Source organism: Gossypium hirsutum, chromosome D01 (genome assembly GCF_007990345.1).
Source record: "Gossypium hirsutum isolate 1008001.06 chromosome D01, Gossypium_hirsutum_v2.1, whole genome shotgun sequence".
Lineage (NCBI taxonomy): Eukaryota > Viridiplantae > Streptophyta > Magnoliopsida > Malvales > Malvaceae > Gossypium > Gossypium hirsutum.
In genome coordinates, this window is record NC_053437.1 from 53,018,019 (window position 1) to 53,033,923 (window position 15,905).

The 15,905-nt window shown below is 35.5% G+C and overlaps 1 non-coding gene across 1 annotated transcript; it reads right to left on the bottom strand.

Annotated features, from left to right (window-relative positions):
- Window positions 1-11,154: 11,154 nt before the first annotated feature.
- Window positions 11,155-11,261, bottom strand: LOC121214162 (small nucleolar RNA R71). The gene has a single exon (XR_005909748.1). It is a non-coding gene; the product is annotated as a small nucleolar RNA R71 (small nucleolar RNA).
- Between the last annotated feature and the right edge of the window lie 4,644 nt (window positions 11,262-15,905).

Sequence of the window (15,905 nt, forward strand, 5' to 3'; positions counted from 1 at the left end):
ATAGGTAAGTAAACATAGTATATCTCAACCAATTTGGCCAAAAGCCTAAACACATGATCACCAACATATTAGCCATGAAAATTACATATAAGATCTAACACACATGGATGAATTCATCAAGTAATCACATTTTCAGTATTTCATGTAAATACCAGTAATAGTTCATATCGAACTCATATAATCTCGTAACAAAACTGTGCTCGTTGAACCATCTAGAATATCGTTGGATACATGGGTAGTACACACGAAGTGTACTGAACTAACTGTAATCCATCAATTCATGTACATGTATGCTCACACGAGTTGTAAACAGTAAGCTCTTCTGAGCTGAATAATGGGAAGCTCATGTGAGCTGAATAATGGGAAGCTCATGCGAGCGGAGTATTGGGAAGCTCATAAGAGCTGAAATCGATGACCCTAATGACATATCATTTGTATCATACGAATTCCTAAGGTTAAAATGGGGCTTGGTAATTGTCAAATATACAACCGGTATTTATTCATGGAAATTATACAATTCACGAACAAATAATTCAATTTAAAACATATAAATTTATAATTTAATTACACGAACTTACCTCGACAAATGTACATAGATACAAAGGCGACTAATCAGATATTTTTCTCTTTGCCTCGATCTAACACTGTACAAGGTCTGACAGGATCTATACGAATGAATTTAACTCATTTTAATATAATTCTCATTCAATTTAATCCAACATAGAATTTTGGAAAATTTTACCATTTTGCCCTATACTTTTAATTTCTTTGTAATTTAGTCTCTAGGCTTGAAAAATGAATTTCATGCTATTTAATCCTTACCCAAGCCTAGCCGATTTTTATACATATTAATAGCAGCTCATATATTTCACAAATTTATAAATTTTACCATAAATTTATCACCTTTTTCAATTTAGCCACTAATTGATAATTTCACTAAAAATCTCTTTACAAAAGTTGTTTATCTAACAACAACCATTCATCTTCTATCATCAAACTTCAAAACTCAAACAATTTCATCAATAGCAAAACTCTAATACTTTAATAGTTTTGCAAATTAATCCCCGAGTTAGCTAGATTAAGATACTACGATCCCAGAAACATAGAAATCATCAAAAACGGGACAAAAATACATACCTAATTGAGTAAAATAAGCTTGCCCAAATTCAAGCTTCCGTGGCTAGGTTTTCTTTTGTTTTTTTTTTTGGTGGAAGATGATGATAATAGTTTATTTTGTTTTATTTATTATAAATTTAATCACTAATTTCCAAAATTAACCTTAATAATTTATTCAATTTCCAATGATGACTACTCATGCTTAACCACTAATCAACCTTAATGGCTAATTACTATATAAGAACATCCAGTTTAAAATGCTATAGCTATTTAATACATTTAGCTATTAGAACACAACATTTGCACTTTATGCAATTTAGTCATTTTTATCAAATTAAATAGTAAATTTTCTTAAAAAAAATTTTATACGATATTTTTATCATACTGTAGACCATAAAATAATATTAAACTAAATTTTTTAACTTCAAATTTGTGGTCCCGAAACCACTGTTCTGATTTCACTAAAAAATGGTTGTCACACTTTCGATCGTAAGAAGTCATATGCAGATTTGAAGTGTGAGGAGATAGAGTTTTCAATGGGCGACAAGGTCTTCCTTAAGGTTTCACCTTGGAATAAAGTTTTACACTTCGGACGCAAAGGGAAATTGAGTCCCAGGTTCATTGGACCTTATAAAGTTCTAGAGAGAGTTGGACCAATGGCATATCGGTTAGCCTTGCCACCAGAGTTGGAGCATATTCATAATGTGTTCCACGTGTCCATGCTTATGAGGTACCGTTCTGATCCTTCCCGTATCTTACCGCTTGAGCAGATTGAGGTGAGTTCAGACTTTTCATAGGAAGAAGAGTCGATTCAGATTTAGGCCCGAGATATTAAAGAACTTAGGAACAAAAAGATCCCCTTAGTAAAGGTCCTATGGAGGAATCACGGAGGTGAAGAGGCGACATGGGAGCCAAAGGAGTTCATGAAATTACAGTACCCACACCTTTTTTATTCAAGTAAATTTTGAGGACGAAATTTCTTTTAAGGAGGGGAGAGTTGTAACAACCCAAAATTCTCGAGTCAACCCAAATTCTCAAGTCAAAATTTGAGCGTTGACCTGTGTTGGCAATGGATAAATTTATTTTGGTATTGGGTTTTGTTGGAATTAATTTAGGTAAATTTTGGATCTTTTTATAAGAAATTAAGGATGTTAGGAAGCTTGCGTAAAGTAAGAGGAAGATGGATGGCTAATATGCTGATTTTACCATTTTTTAATAAAAGTCTTCTCCCAATTAATGGGAAAAGATGGTTTGGCAGATTGAGGTGTGGGATAAAGTGGATTTGTCCCCATTTTTCCCTATATTATAATCACCCTATTTTTTTCTTCTTTCTACATTTCTTCATTTTTTCTCTTCTTTTCTCCATCTATTTTCCTTAGAAAACCGTGTAGAGGGAGAGGGATTTGAATGAGTTCTCACCATTTTTCATCCTCCAAATCTCAAAGAAGCTAAGGGTCTTGATCTAGCTTTTTCTAAAGTTCCATGGAAAAAACATCTATGCTCTTCAAGGATAAAGGTAGAGGTTATTGGGTGTTTGCGAGGGTTTGAAATTGAGGAAGCCTACCCATCTTCTCATATTTTATTTATTTATTTATTTAAAGCATGTATTTTTGCATCCTATCAACTCTTTTTTTTTTGTAGGAAATCTTGTGTGTTACATTGTTATTAGTTAAAGAGGGTGGTGAATCTTCTAAAACTATGGGTAAAGCCAAAGTTGTAGAGAGATAGGCAAAAAACTTTGTTGGTGTTCTTCCATTAAGGTGGTACCCTCTGACTCTCCTATGCTTCTTGATAAGTCATAAATATGATGCTTGTGTGATAATGCATGTATGTTATACGTCTTTGGGTGGAAATCATGTTTGGATGATTAAAAATGAAACTAAAAACTTGGTTGTGAAATTTGCTAGAAACAAATTATTACATGAATAGTACGTTTGAAGATTCACCATAAATTCTATAAAAATAATTAAGAAGTGATCTACACATCATTGTAATTGTGAGCCAGTCTAGTTTTGTTTAGAAAAAATGGATAATGATTTCGATTTGTATTTTAAAATGTATGAATTTTTTAGTGTTGAAAAGTCATAAAAATCAAGCAACAGATTTCTTATAAAATAGATTAAGCAATGACTTTGAAAAATGACCAAAAATTTCATTAGATAAAATAGGAAGTGAGCCTTATATCTCTATAACTGTACAGAAGTCTAGTTTTGTATAAAACAAATAGTGCTCAATTTAGAGTTATATATTAAAAGTTATTAATTTTTTAATGTGAAAAGGTTAGAATGTCAACGTAGAAGACTGTCACATCTCATTAGTTAATATTTTAGCTGGAATGATAAGAAAGTTGAAACGAGTATGAAACTCAAATTTCATGGTTGTACTTTTGTGATTATATGTTTGATGCTTTGTTTGTGCTTAGCCTTGAGGCTCTAACCTAACTAGCGGCCATGAGTGGCACTCGGGACGACCCTACGGACGGCCGAGATTATTTGACTAGCGGCCATGAGTGGCGCGGAACTATCTGGATACCCGATTATTTTAGCAGTATGTGCAATCTAACAAGTTTGACAAGTTTGATATGCAAGTGATTTGGTTATGTATATTTAATGATTCATGATTTAATTATTCGATACTCATGCCATGCTTCTATGTATACATTTGATTTGCATGCTTATATTTATAAATTGCTTGAAGTATGGTAGATTTGTAGTGTACCACTGAGCCTATAAAGCTCAGCCTTCGAATTGTCATCATGTTCAAATTTGTAGACTTTTTTCGTGTCCAAGGAACATCATCGACGAGAGACTTCTAGCATCACGTATTAAGAGTACAGTACCTTATCTATTAGTTGGCATTGTATTCCTAAGGCCTTACTTGTATTTTTTTTGTAGGTCTATAACTCATTTATCATTTTTGTTATTTTGACTATTTTGATATACGATGATATTGGAGCTCCACATATTTTGTATAACTACTTTTATTATTATTTTCAGTATAATTATGTATGGTATTTTCTCTTATATAAAATGTATTTCAATGTTTTAAATTATTTGAAAATTTTGTTGGGTTGCTCCGGTGACCTGATGTAGTGCCTTAGTATGCGAGTACTCCGTATTCTGGACTAGGGTGTTACATTAATCCAACAAAAGCCTTCCCAAGTGTGGTATTAACTTGGATTCAATTTCCCAGGTTCCAAGATTTTTATATAAACGGAGAGTTCAGGATGAAATAGGGAGTTTTGTGGGCAAAGTGACAAGACTAGATTTGAAAACAAATAGCAGAACCAGAGGGAGATTCGCAAGGATGGTTGTTTATGTTGATCTAGATAGGCCTCTCATTTCGCAAGTGATGCTTAACGGAAAATTATAAATGGTGGAATTGGAAGCCTTACTGACTATTTGTTTCGCCTACGGTCAACATGGCCATGTTAAAGGTTTGTGTCCTTCAACACGGGTTGAATTGAAAGAATCCAATAACACGATTGATGAAACCATACACTGGATGAAGAAAGGCGACGAGGTGATGATGGAGGAGGCCTATGGCCCTTTGATGATTGTTGAGAAGAAGTCAAGGAGCAATCAACAGGATACTAATGGAAAGAAATTATAAATGAAGGCTAAAAATCAGGCCAGATCTAGATTTTATCCGTTGATTCAGGAAGATAATGAGATGAATTTGGAAGAATTTTTAAATAAAGCGAATTCTTGAAATCATTAAAGAATAAGGGAATTGGGTCAGTGAAGGGGGTTGAGGGTGAGAGGCCTGTTGTCGTTAACGTAGGGGATTTGGTTCATTTAATTGGGCCACAACATTTAAATAGTGGTATGGGCTTAGGAGAACAAGGGGCTGACGTGGGTCATAATGGGCTCGTGCATGAGCAGGTTGCTGGACAGAAGTCTTTAGGCCATAGGTCAGCTACTCCTTTAGTGTTTGAAGGAGAAAATTCTAATGATTTGGAGCATGTGCTTAAGCCCAATCAACGAGAATTTGTCTAAGCCGAGGCTTGGAGAGATTATTTCTATTTCAATATCAAATTTTGAATTCGCAAAAATGCAATCTGGCATTTCAAGGGATATTGGGGAATATTCTGTGCATAATAATCTTATTTTTAATAGTTTCAAGGAAACAGTGGTTAGTTTGGATATGAATTTTTTGGATCCAAATCGTCGTTCAGCTGTACTCATCAAAGAAAATAATGAATTGAATCACCCTAAAAGTAACAAAAAAATAGTTTGATTGGCACTAACAAATCTATTTTTGTTTCCAAAGGGCACGGTTCTAAAAAAAAGTGGGAGTAGCCATGGTGGAACATCCCTTAACCGTATGATTCGAGAAAGAGGAGGTCATTTCAAGAGTGCTAGAAATTCTCGTATTCCTTTTCCATAAGCAATAAACTCGATGGCAAATTTAATTAATTCGCAAGTTGTTCATGGAGCTGACATTGATGTATGAATCTCTATGGACAGAGTGGTGGCGTTGGGCCCACATCCATTTAAAAATGATGGTATCTTTACTTTATTTTTCTTTTAATTTTGTGTCTATGAATTTCACTATTTTTTGCTAAAATTGTCAAGGTTGTGCTAGCTTGAAGTTCCCTCAGTATTTTTCGAGAGTATAACAGGGAGCATAAACCAGATTTGATCAACCTTTTGGAAACAAGGGTTAGTGGTGCTAAAGCTGACTTATTATAGCTAAAATTGGTTTTCAAAATTCTTATCATGTGGAGGTAGTAGGATTCTCTGGTTTCAGTTCATAATCTAGAGAATCAATCTCAACTTATTTGTCTTAGAGTTTCTGGGAATTCTTTTAGACAACTAGTTTTGGTTACCTTTGTGTATAGGAGTCCGGATAGTCGAAAAAAGAGACAGTTAGGGGAGGATCATAATAATTATGTACCAATGGATGGCTCTCCATGATTGGCTATCGGGGATTTTAACGCCATCCTTTCTTCTTGTGAAAAGAAAAGAGGTCGGGTTATTGGGAAAAAATGCACTCTCTTTAGTGAATTCATGGATTTCATTGCCCTTCAGGATTCGATTTTTAGTGGTCTGAATTTCACTTGGAGTAGAGGAGCGATCTTTGAAAGGTTGGACAGAGTAATTTGTAATGACGCTTGGAGTATCCAGTTTCCTTTTTCTAGAGTATTTCATCTACCGAAGCTCAAATCGGATCACAGGCCACTTAAATTATCTCTCATGCCTTCCATTCAGGCTAATATTGGGAGACCCTTTCGTTTCTTAGCAGGTTGGGTTGAACATCCGACTTTCTTAGGTTTTGTCAAAGAAAATTAGAGTTTTTCAAAAAATATGTCGAGCACACATTCTTCTTTCATTGGTCAAGTCAAACTTTGGAATAAGGAAGTATATGATCACATCATTCATCATAAGCATAAGTTGATTCGGAAACTTGAAAATATCCAAAAGGTGATTGATCATGGGAGTTTGATTTATTTGAATCAAGTTAAATTAGAGACCCGAGAAGAATTAGAATCAATGTTACATCATGAGGAACTATTATGGCACCAAAAAGCAAGGTGCGATTGGCTAATTTTTGGATATTGGAATATGAAATTCTTCCACAAAATGACTTTATAGAGAAGAAAATGCAACTGTATTGATGTCTTAAAAAATCAAGCATGGGATTGGATTATGGATGAGGAAGAATTGAAACAAGAAGCAGTTAATTTTTATAAAAAACTTTATTGTCAACATCCGGGGCAGATGGGCCATCTTAATACTAGTTCTTTCCCTCCTCCTGAGCAAGGAGAGCTTCAATTCCTTAGTAAATCAGTTTCTGATGAAGAAAATAAGAAGACCTTCTATGACATGACACCCTTAAAGGCTTCGAATAGTGATGGTTTCCATGCCATTTTTCATCAAAGTCAGTGGAAGCATGTTGATCCTTTGATTTGTGAGTGGGTTAAGCAAGTTTTCGCTAAAGATAACATTGACCCGGATCTCAATAATTCCCTTATTATTCTTTTGCCTAAGGTTCAAAATCCGGAGAGTTTCTCATAGTTTCTCCCCATCAGTCTATGCTCTCTTTTATACAAATTAATAATGAAGGCCATTACCAATAAATTTAAAGTGGTGTTCCCAAATATTATCGATCTGAAGCAAGCTGGATTTGTAGTAGGGAGGAATATTAGCGACAACATCATTATAGCTCAAGAGGTTATACATTCCATGAGAAGAAAAAGAACAAATGGTGGATGGCCATTAAAATCGACCTCAAAAAAGCAATATGACTGTGTCCATCGGGATTCCATTGACGCTTCTCTTCAAGTTGTAAGCATTCCCAACTTTCTTCGTAATGTCATTATGTCAACTATTTCTAATTCCACTATGCAAGCGCTTTGGAATAGAGTGTCTACTCAGAAATGAAAATCGATAAGAAGAGTTTGTTAAGGATGCCCACTCTCGCCTTACCTTCCTATTTTATGTATGGAGTGGCTAGGACATGGTATTCGTGTAGCAATAGAAGCTGATCAATGGTCTCCCATACGATTATCTAGAACAAGTACACCTCTTTCCCATCTTTTTTTCTTTGCTAATGATTTGATCCTTTTTAGACATGCGGAGGAAAATCAGACATGAGTTATCAAAGAAGTTTTAAATAAGTTTTGTGCGTATTCTGGACATAGCGTTAATTTGTAAAAATTGAACATGTTTTTCTCTAAGGGAGTGACAGAAGATATTCAAGCAGGATTTTGGGGTTTCAGGTGGTGCAAAATCTTATTTCTTATCTAGGAGTTTCTCTCTTCCGTGATAAGTTTACAAATAATACTCTACGGTTTATAGTCAACAAGGTGCGAAGTAAACTTTGTAGCTGGGATGCTGAACAACTTTCTCTAGATGGACGAATAACATTGGCTCAGTGAGTTTTGCTTTCGATCCCAAGTTACTTCATGTAGTTGATTATGATTCCTAAAGGCTTGTGTGATGAAATTGAAGTTATGGTTAGGAAATTTATTTGGGGGTCCTCCAATAGAAGCAAAAAGATTGCTTTGGTGAGTTGGGATACGATTTGCCAACCTAAATCCCACAATGGGCTTGGTATAAGCTCATTAAGATATCATAATATGTCATTCATGATGAAGTTAGGGTTTAACTTGATGACTAATTCTTCTACTCTGCGGTTTAATGTGCTTCGTTCTAAATACGGCATTCAAAGCGGTCTGCTAGAGACCTTGTCGAGGAGTCAGAGTTCCTTTTTGTGGAGATCGCTTTTAAAGGTATGGCCTCTTATTCGAGAGAACCTACTTTGGTTTGTTGGATATGGCAAAATTATTAGTTGTTGGAGAGATCCTTGGGTTCCGAACGTTTGGCCTTTGTGTAAAAAGATTGTTCCCAATACTAATCTAGATATGGATTGTACACGTAGCAACATGGTTACGGAAAATGCGGATTGGAATCTAGATTTCTTTCATCTTTGGCTTTCTGAGTAGATCGTTCAGCAAATTATGGGTGATCCACCTCCTCAAGCTAATTCTAGTATGGATAGAATCATTTGAGGGGTACCATGTCTGGTGCTTTTTCAATTAAGAATGTGTATGGGTGTAAACGGAAAAATATATAGGATTTTTCCTATGTAATTTATCACCTTTTTACTTAAATCCGTTGTTAAAACTAAGTAATTGTTTAATAAATTAATGAAATATGTGAAAATATGAAATTAGGACATATAAATTATTAAAATGTGATTTTATGTTTTATTATATAGTTTTCATGCAATAAATGGCTTATTTTATATTAATTTAAATATATTATATTTTTAAGACATAAAGTGAGACATGCATTATTAAATTAAATAATAAAATATAAAATTATATTTAATAATTCATTTTAAAATATTTCATTAATAATTTGGGTTTTAATTAATTAATTAAATTGGATAAAATTAATTCTTTGGTCCTCTAACTTGTTGATTTATTTTGGACAAGTTTAATAGCTTTGCTGGATTACAAAACCGTCCAAATTGGAGACCAAGTCAACCTAAAATTCGGTTGCACATGGCTGTCCATAAACTACTTTTTGGTTTAATTGCACAAGGTCCTTGAAGATTTGAAGAAATTAGAGATTTACCTGAATATTTGTACTTGACCGAGTCTTAGTCCTGAGTTGTTGTGGCACTCAAATTGACTAAAAATCAAGGAAAAATCAACTCAAATTACTAAAATTATGGTCGGCCACCCATGGAAGATGCTTCAAAAGATGGAAACTCCTATTTTTAGTAAACTATCTCTCCCTCCTCACCTATAAATAAGACCCTCTCATTCCTTCATTCATCATCCCTCAAGCATCCATCAAGCATCATTCTCTCTTTTTCACTTAGCCTTTTCCATTCCCAAACCTAGCATTATCTCTTCATAGAGATTTTAGCAATTAAGCCTCTTAAAGAACCCTTGGTCGGCCACCTTGGAGAACCATCAGCAAAGGAGCAAAGCAAACAAATGAAGGAGTCTCGTTAGTCAGAGTCTTGGGCGACAGCCACTCTGAATTGGGTTTAATCTTTCTTTTCTTTAACTTAATATAAAGATGTTTGCTATGTGTTCTTTGTTCTTGTTTAAAAAAATTTTAGCTTAATTTTATTTAAGCTAGGATGATTGCTTTGATTAAATATTATTTATTTGATTCATGCTTATAATGTTTGTGCCTCAATCGATCATGTTTTCAATTAAAATCAAGTCTGTATTTCGTTCACACGTGATTTAAATGCACCTGAATTAGCTGAGCGATCCTAAACAGACGACGGCTAATGGACGCATAATTTAAATGTGCATGCTCAGTTTAGATCCTAACACGATTAAATTGTAGGTTGCATAACAACTCTAACCAAGCTCTGTTATCTACATAGTTTTTAGATTTGTGTGATTAAAGTGTTTCAAACCTTTCACGTCCCTGTTACCTCACATGAATGCTTAGAAACTCTTAGTAAATAAGGATCAGTAAAATGCGTATTTACTAAGTAAAGGATTCCGAAAGGACCTAATGTGGTCTCCAAACTCATGAAAGATCGAGTTGCCATGGAATGTTTTTCCGAATGTTATTAAACATGTTGATAATAAATTGAGTTTAATTAAAGTAATTGTCCTAGTTTATTTATGTTATAATTGTTGCAAATTGTGTTTAATTTTACTAAAATTCATTTCAATCATATAGTTTTCATGCTTAGGATAATTGGCATTAGGGATCATTGCATTTAGTTTAATATATTTTAATCACCACTTCTTAACTATATTGTGTTTTTATTTACCAAATTGTTAATATAATTTTACAAATTAAGTGAGTTAGCACCAATACAATCCCTGTGGAGACGATAACTCGATACTTACTTATTAATTGATAACGACTGTATACACTTGCACAAGCCTAAGCGTTACAAGTTTTTGGCGTCGTTTCCGGGGATTGTCAACTGTTACCATAGTCATTTTTTTGTGAAATTATTTATTTTCAATTTGATTTATTTCTAACATTACTAACTTATTCTTTTTAATTTTTGTGATTTTTTTCAGGTGTTTATGAGCATAGATTGAATTATCGATTTACTCCTGTAAACCCTGAAATTGAGCGGACTTTCAGACAAAGAAGACATGAACGAACAGCTCAAAGAAAAGTTGAGATGGACCTTAGAAATCAGAATCAAGACCAAGGTAATGAAGCCGATTATGTACGAAATCCTATCCTCATTACCGATGATCGGGATCGATGCATCAGACAATATGCTGTGCCACTTTTCAGTGAGTTAAAGTAAGGAATTAGAAAGCTAGATATTGGGGCAGCCCAGTTTGAATTGAAACTAGTGATATTTCAAATGCTACAAACGGTGGGCCAATTTAGTGGTATGCCCATGGAAGATCCACATCTCCACCTTCAATTATTTATGGAGGTGAGTGATTCATTCAAGATAGCTAGTGTGACTGAAGACAAACTGAGGTTGAAGTTATTTCCATACTCGTTTGTCTTCAGTATTTCCGCATGGCAAGAATTAGCAGAGAGATTTTTGGTTAAGTATTTCCCACCTAGAAAAAACGCTAAGTTGAGGAACGAGATAATAACTTTCCAACAATTGGATGACGAGTCTTTGTATGATGCTTGAGAGCGATTCAAGGAGTTACTTCGTAAGTGTCCTCATCATGGGATTCCTCACTATATCTAGTTGGAGACATTCTATAATAGTCTCAATGCACAAACAATATTGATGGTAGATGCTTCCGCGAATGGTGCAATTTTGTCTAAGTCTTATAATGAGGCTTATGAGATCATCGAGAGAATCGCGAGTAATAACTATCAATGTGTAACACCCCGAACCCGATACCGTCGCCGGAGTCGAACACGAGGTGTTAACAGACTTCAAACCACTTATTCGACATTTCCCAGACAAGCTGCCAATCTGCGTACTAGTCGCTTTAAAAATCATATCTTGAGTTCTGAAACTCAAAATCCAGTTCCGTAAATTTTCCCTGGAACTAGACTCATATGTCCATCTACATAGTTTTTTCTAGAATTTTTGGTTGGTCCAATTAGTACATTTTATTAGTCAAAGTCTCCCATGTTACTGGGGTCGACTACACTGACCTTTGCGCATTACGACCTGGATATCTCCCTGTACAGAGCTTCAATACTGATGAAGTTTGTTTCTATAGAAACTAGACTCAGAGAGGAATCTATACATATATGGTATGACTTCTAATTATCTCTGGTTAATTTATAATGAATTTCCAAAGTCGGAACAGGGAATCCAGAAACCGTTCTGGCCCTGTCTCACGAGAACCTGAATATCTCTTAACATACTGCCCGTATGATTGTTTCGTTACTTCTATATGAAAATAGACTCATCGAGCTTCGATTAAATAATTTATTCATCAATTAATTCCACTCCTACTATTTTTAGTGATTTTTCAATCTCACGTCACTGCTGCTGCCAGCATCTGTTACGAAAGCAACTATATCCATTTCGTGATTTCTCCTTGATCTAACTAGTAATTCGTCATACATATCACAAATTATGATCATGACTAGCCATGCCAAAGGCTAATCATTGTCAAACATTCCCCTACTACACTATTGCCATATCATGAATTTTAACACCAAAATAATCAACCATGACATATGGCATAAAAAGGTCGAATTATCAAGATTTACGACCTAACGTTATGAAACCAAACCCAACCGAACATTTATGCCATTTTCGCATGGCTAAAAGTTTACATACCAAAGTTCAAACACAACATAATAGCCTATACATGCCGAAATGTTCTCCTAAGCCGACTAAGAAGAAAGTACCAAACTTGCTAGCCGGTGTGATGACTTCGACGACGGCACTATCACGCAAAAAGAGACGAGTCCAAGAAACCTAGAATAGGTGACAAGCAAACACCGAATGAGTATATAACTCAGTAAGCCATAAGCATTCCACAACCACCCATTAATAAAATTATCACAACAGGAAACAATGAAATGAGGTTAAGTACTCCATCCATACCAAACTATACCATAGTTCCTTAAACCCTATGGTTCAATCTCATACCAAGTCCTACATTGGCCTTTCATACATCATTTTATTTTCGTTATAATCATACAATTAAACGAACTTTCACCTATTCCACAATGGACCTTATGTACGTGACTTCAACTATAATCGTCACATAGGTTCAAAACTTACCAAGCTCAACTCCAAATATAAACATAGCGCCTATTAGCCATGAACTCAAGGTACTTACCTTTTCCGCTGTCCAAAATTGACTCGGTAAAGTCGCACCCTTCATGTAAATAATTTATAGAAAATATATATTGGGTTCGCACACATAGTGCTTAATAATCAACCGCGCACACTTAGTGCCATACACTTTAAACTCACACACTTAGTGCCATGCATTTCAAGTTCGCACACTTACCTTTTCCGCTGTCCAAAATCGACTTGGTAAAGTCGCACCCTTAATGTAAATAATTTATAGAAAATATATATTGGGTTCGCACACATAGTGCTTAATAATCAACCGCGCACACTTAGTGCCATGTACTTTAAACTCACACACTTAGTGCCATGCATTTCAAGTTCGCACACTTACCTTTTCCGCTGTCCAAAATCGACTCGGTAAAGTCGCACCCTTAATGTAAATAATTTATAGAAAATATATATTGGGTTCGCACACATAGTGCTTAATAATCAACCGCGCACACTTAGTGCCATGTACTTTAAACTCACACACTTAGTGCTGTACAATTTAAACCCGCACACTTAGTGCCAATCTCATGACCGTGAACACTTATTGCCCGCACACTTAGTGCCGAAAACCAGCCACTCAATAGGCTTCACTTCCTTTTTACATTCGACAAATTTCATCTCTACTTACATATACATTTGTATACATTTCATCTCGTTAAACACAATGGTATAGGTATTACGATCCTTTAAATCAATACCAAAGATATGCTTAATGACTTACTTGTGTTGGGTAAGATGGTTCCAACTCGGCTACTCGATGATCTTTTCTTTGCCTTTGCTCGATTCTCCTCCTTTAACTCCTTGAGCTTAATCAATAAATCAACTAGTTTAACCGCCTTGCTAAATATTTACAATCCAATTACACATGCATATATATGTTAGTATATTCGGCAATCACCCTTACTAATCACCCACTTGATCAATTATAGAGAATCAAAGTTAATATCACAATGTGTACCCTATATGGCCCATTATACATAATCAAATTTAACATCATCTATATATTTACTCATATGGCCGAATATACCTAATCATACATACACCTAACCAAAATAATTTCTAAAATCTTTATATCATTTATACACTAGTAAAGCATCCTCTCCCTTTCCATCAATTTAGCACATGCATTACTCATTAACCTACAAAAATTATATTCGGCCTTAGCACACAACTTGCTAGCCGATTCTTCCCCATCTAGCAACCAATGCACATATGTGCTCACTCAAAAATGCTAAAAAAAAAAGATTCAAGAATCATCAATCCACCATCACATGCATCATTAACAAGCTTCATATTTAGCATGCAATGGCATTAACACAAACTCCACCTAGGCCGAATCTTAACTCATCTTCATGCCTCATCACCACAACATCAAACATCAAAATACCAACCAAGAATGTAACATGCATGGCCGAATATCATCTCCATCATTTAACAAAGTTTGAACCATGGCTAGGTAGATTTCAAACTTACAACTTAAAATATACATGAATCTCAAAGAATAATATCAAACATACCTCAATCTAGTTACATGCATGGCCAAACTTCCTCCTAATTCTCTTCCAAACCAAACATGAAGCAAGAACTCCTTCCTCCTCCCTTAGAATTTTCGGTCAAAAGAGGATGAAAAAGGATGAACAAGTTTTTCTTTTCCTTTCTTTAGCTCACGGCAATGGGGGGGAAACAACCACTCTTTTTTTTTGTTTTTCCTTTCTTTATTACCCATACTCCTTATTTTATTTTTTTCCTACATACCTCACTAGGCCAACATGTTCCCAACATGTTTCCACCCATAGCATGGCCAACCACTAGCTCAAATTTTGGGTAATTTGACATGCAAACCCATCATTTTCACAACATGCATTAATAGACCATTTTAAATTAGCCTATCATATTTTCACCATGTCTCATGTCGATCCCTATTTAATAATTTCTCATGCAATTGGCAAAATTGGAGAATGAAACTTCCACATACTCATGTACACACATAATAAGCATAGAATATGGAAATCAATTATTTTTATGACTCGGTTTTGTGGTCCCGAAACCACTTCCCGACTAGGGTCAATTTTGGGCTGTTACAACTCTCCCCCACTTAAGAAATTTTCGTCCCCGAAAATCTTACCGGTAAATAGGTTTGGGTATCGTTCTTTCATCGAGCTCTCGGTTTCCCAAGTAGCTTCCTCGATCCCACGTTTGAGCCATAACACCTTCACTAACGGAACCCTTTTGTTTCGCAACTCCTTCACTTCACGAGCTAGGATACGTATCGGTTCTTCTTCATAACTCATATCGGCTTGAATTTCAACCTCTGATGGGCTAATTATATGCGATGGATCAGATCGATAGCGTCGAAGCATCGAAACATGAAAGACGTCGTGAATCTTTTCAAGCTCAGGGGGCAAAATCAATCTATACGCAACCGGACCAACTCGTTCGGAGATTTCGTACGGCCCAATGAATCTCGGGCTCAACTTGCCCTTACGGCCAAACCTGAGTACCTTTTTCCAAGGTGAAACTTTAAGGAACACTTTATCTCCCACCTGATATTCAATGTCCTTTCGTTTCAAGTCCGCATACGATTTCTGACGATCTGTGGCTGCCTTCAGACTTTCACGGATTACCTTTACTTTCTGTTCGGCATCTTTAATCAAATCAACTCCGAAAATTTTACTTTCACCGAGCTCGGTCCAAAACAATGGTGTACGGCATTTACGACCGTACAAAGCCTCGTAAGGTGCCATCTTAATACTTGATTGAAAACTATTGTTGTAAGCGAATTCAATCAAAGGTACATACCGTTCCCATGAACCACTAAACTCAAGGATGCAGCATCTCAACATATCCTCGAGTATCTGAATTATCCGCTCGGATTGACCATCGGTTTGGGGATGAAAAGCGGTGCTAAAATGCAGCTTGGTAACCAAAGCTTCTTGCAATTTCTTCCAAAATCGTGAGGTGAATCTCGGATCTCTATCCGACACGATAGAAATAGGTACCCCGTGTAATCTCACAATCTGAGAAACATACAATTCGACTAATTTATCCAATGAAAAATC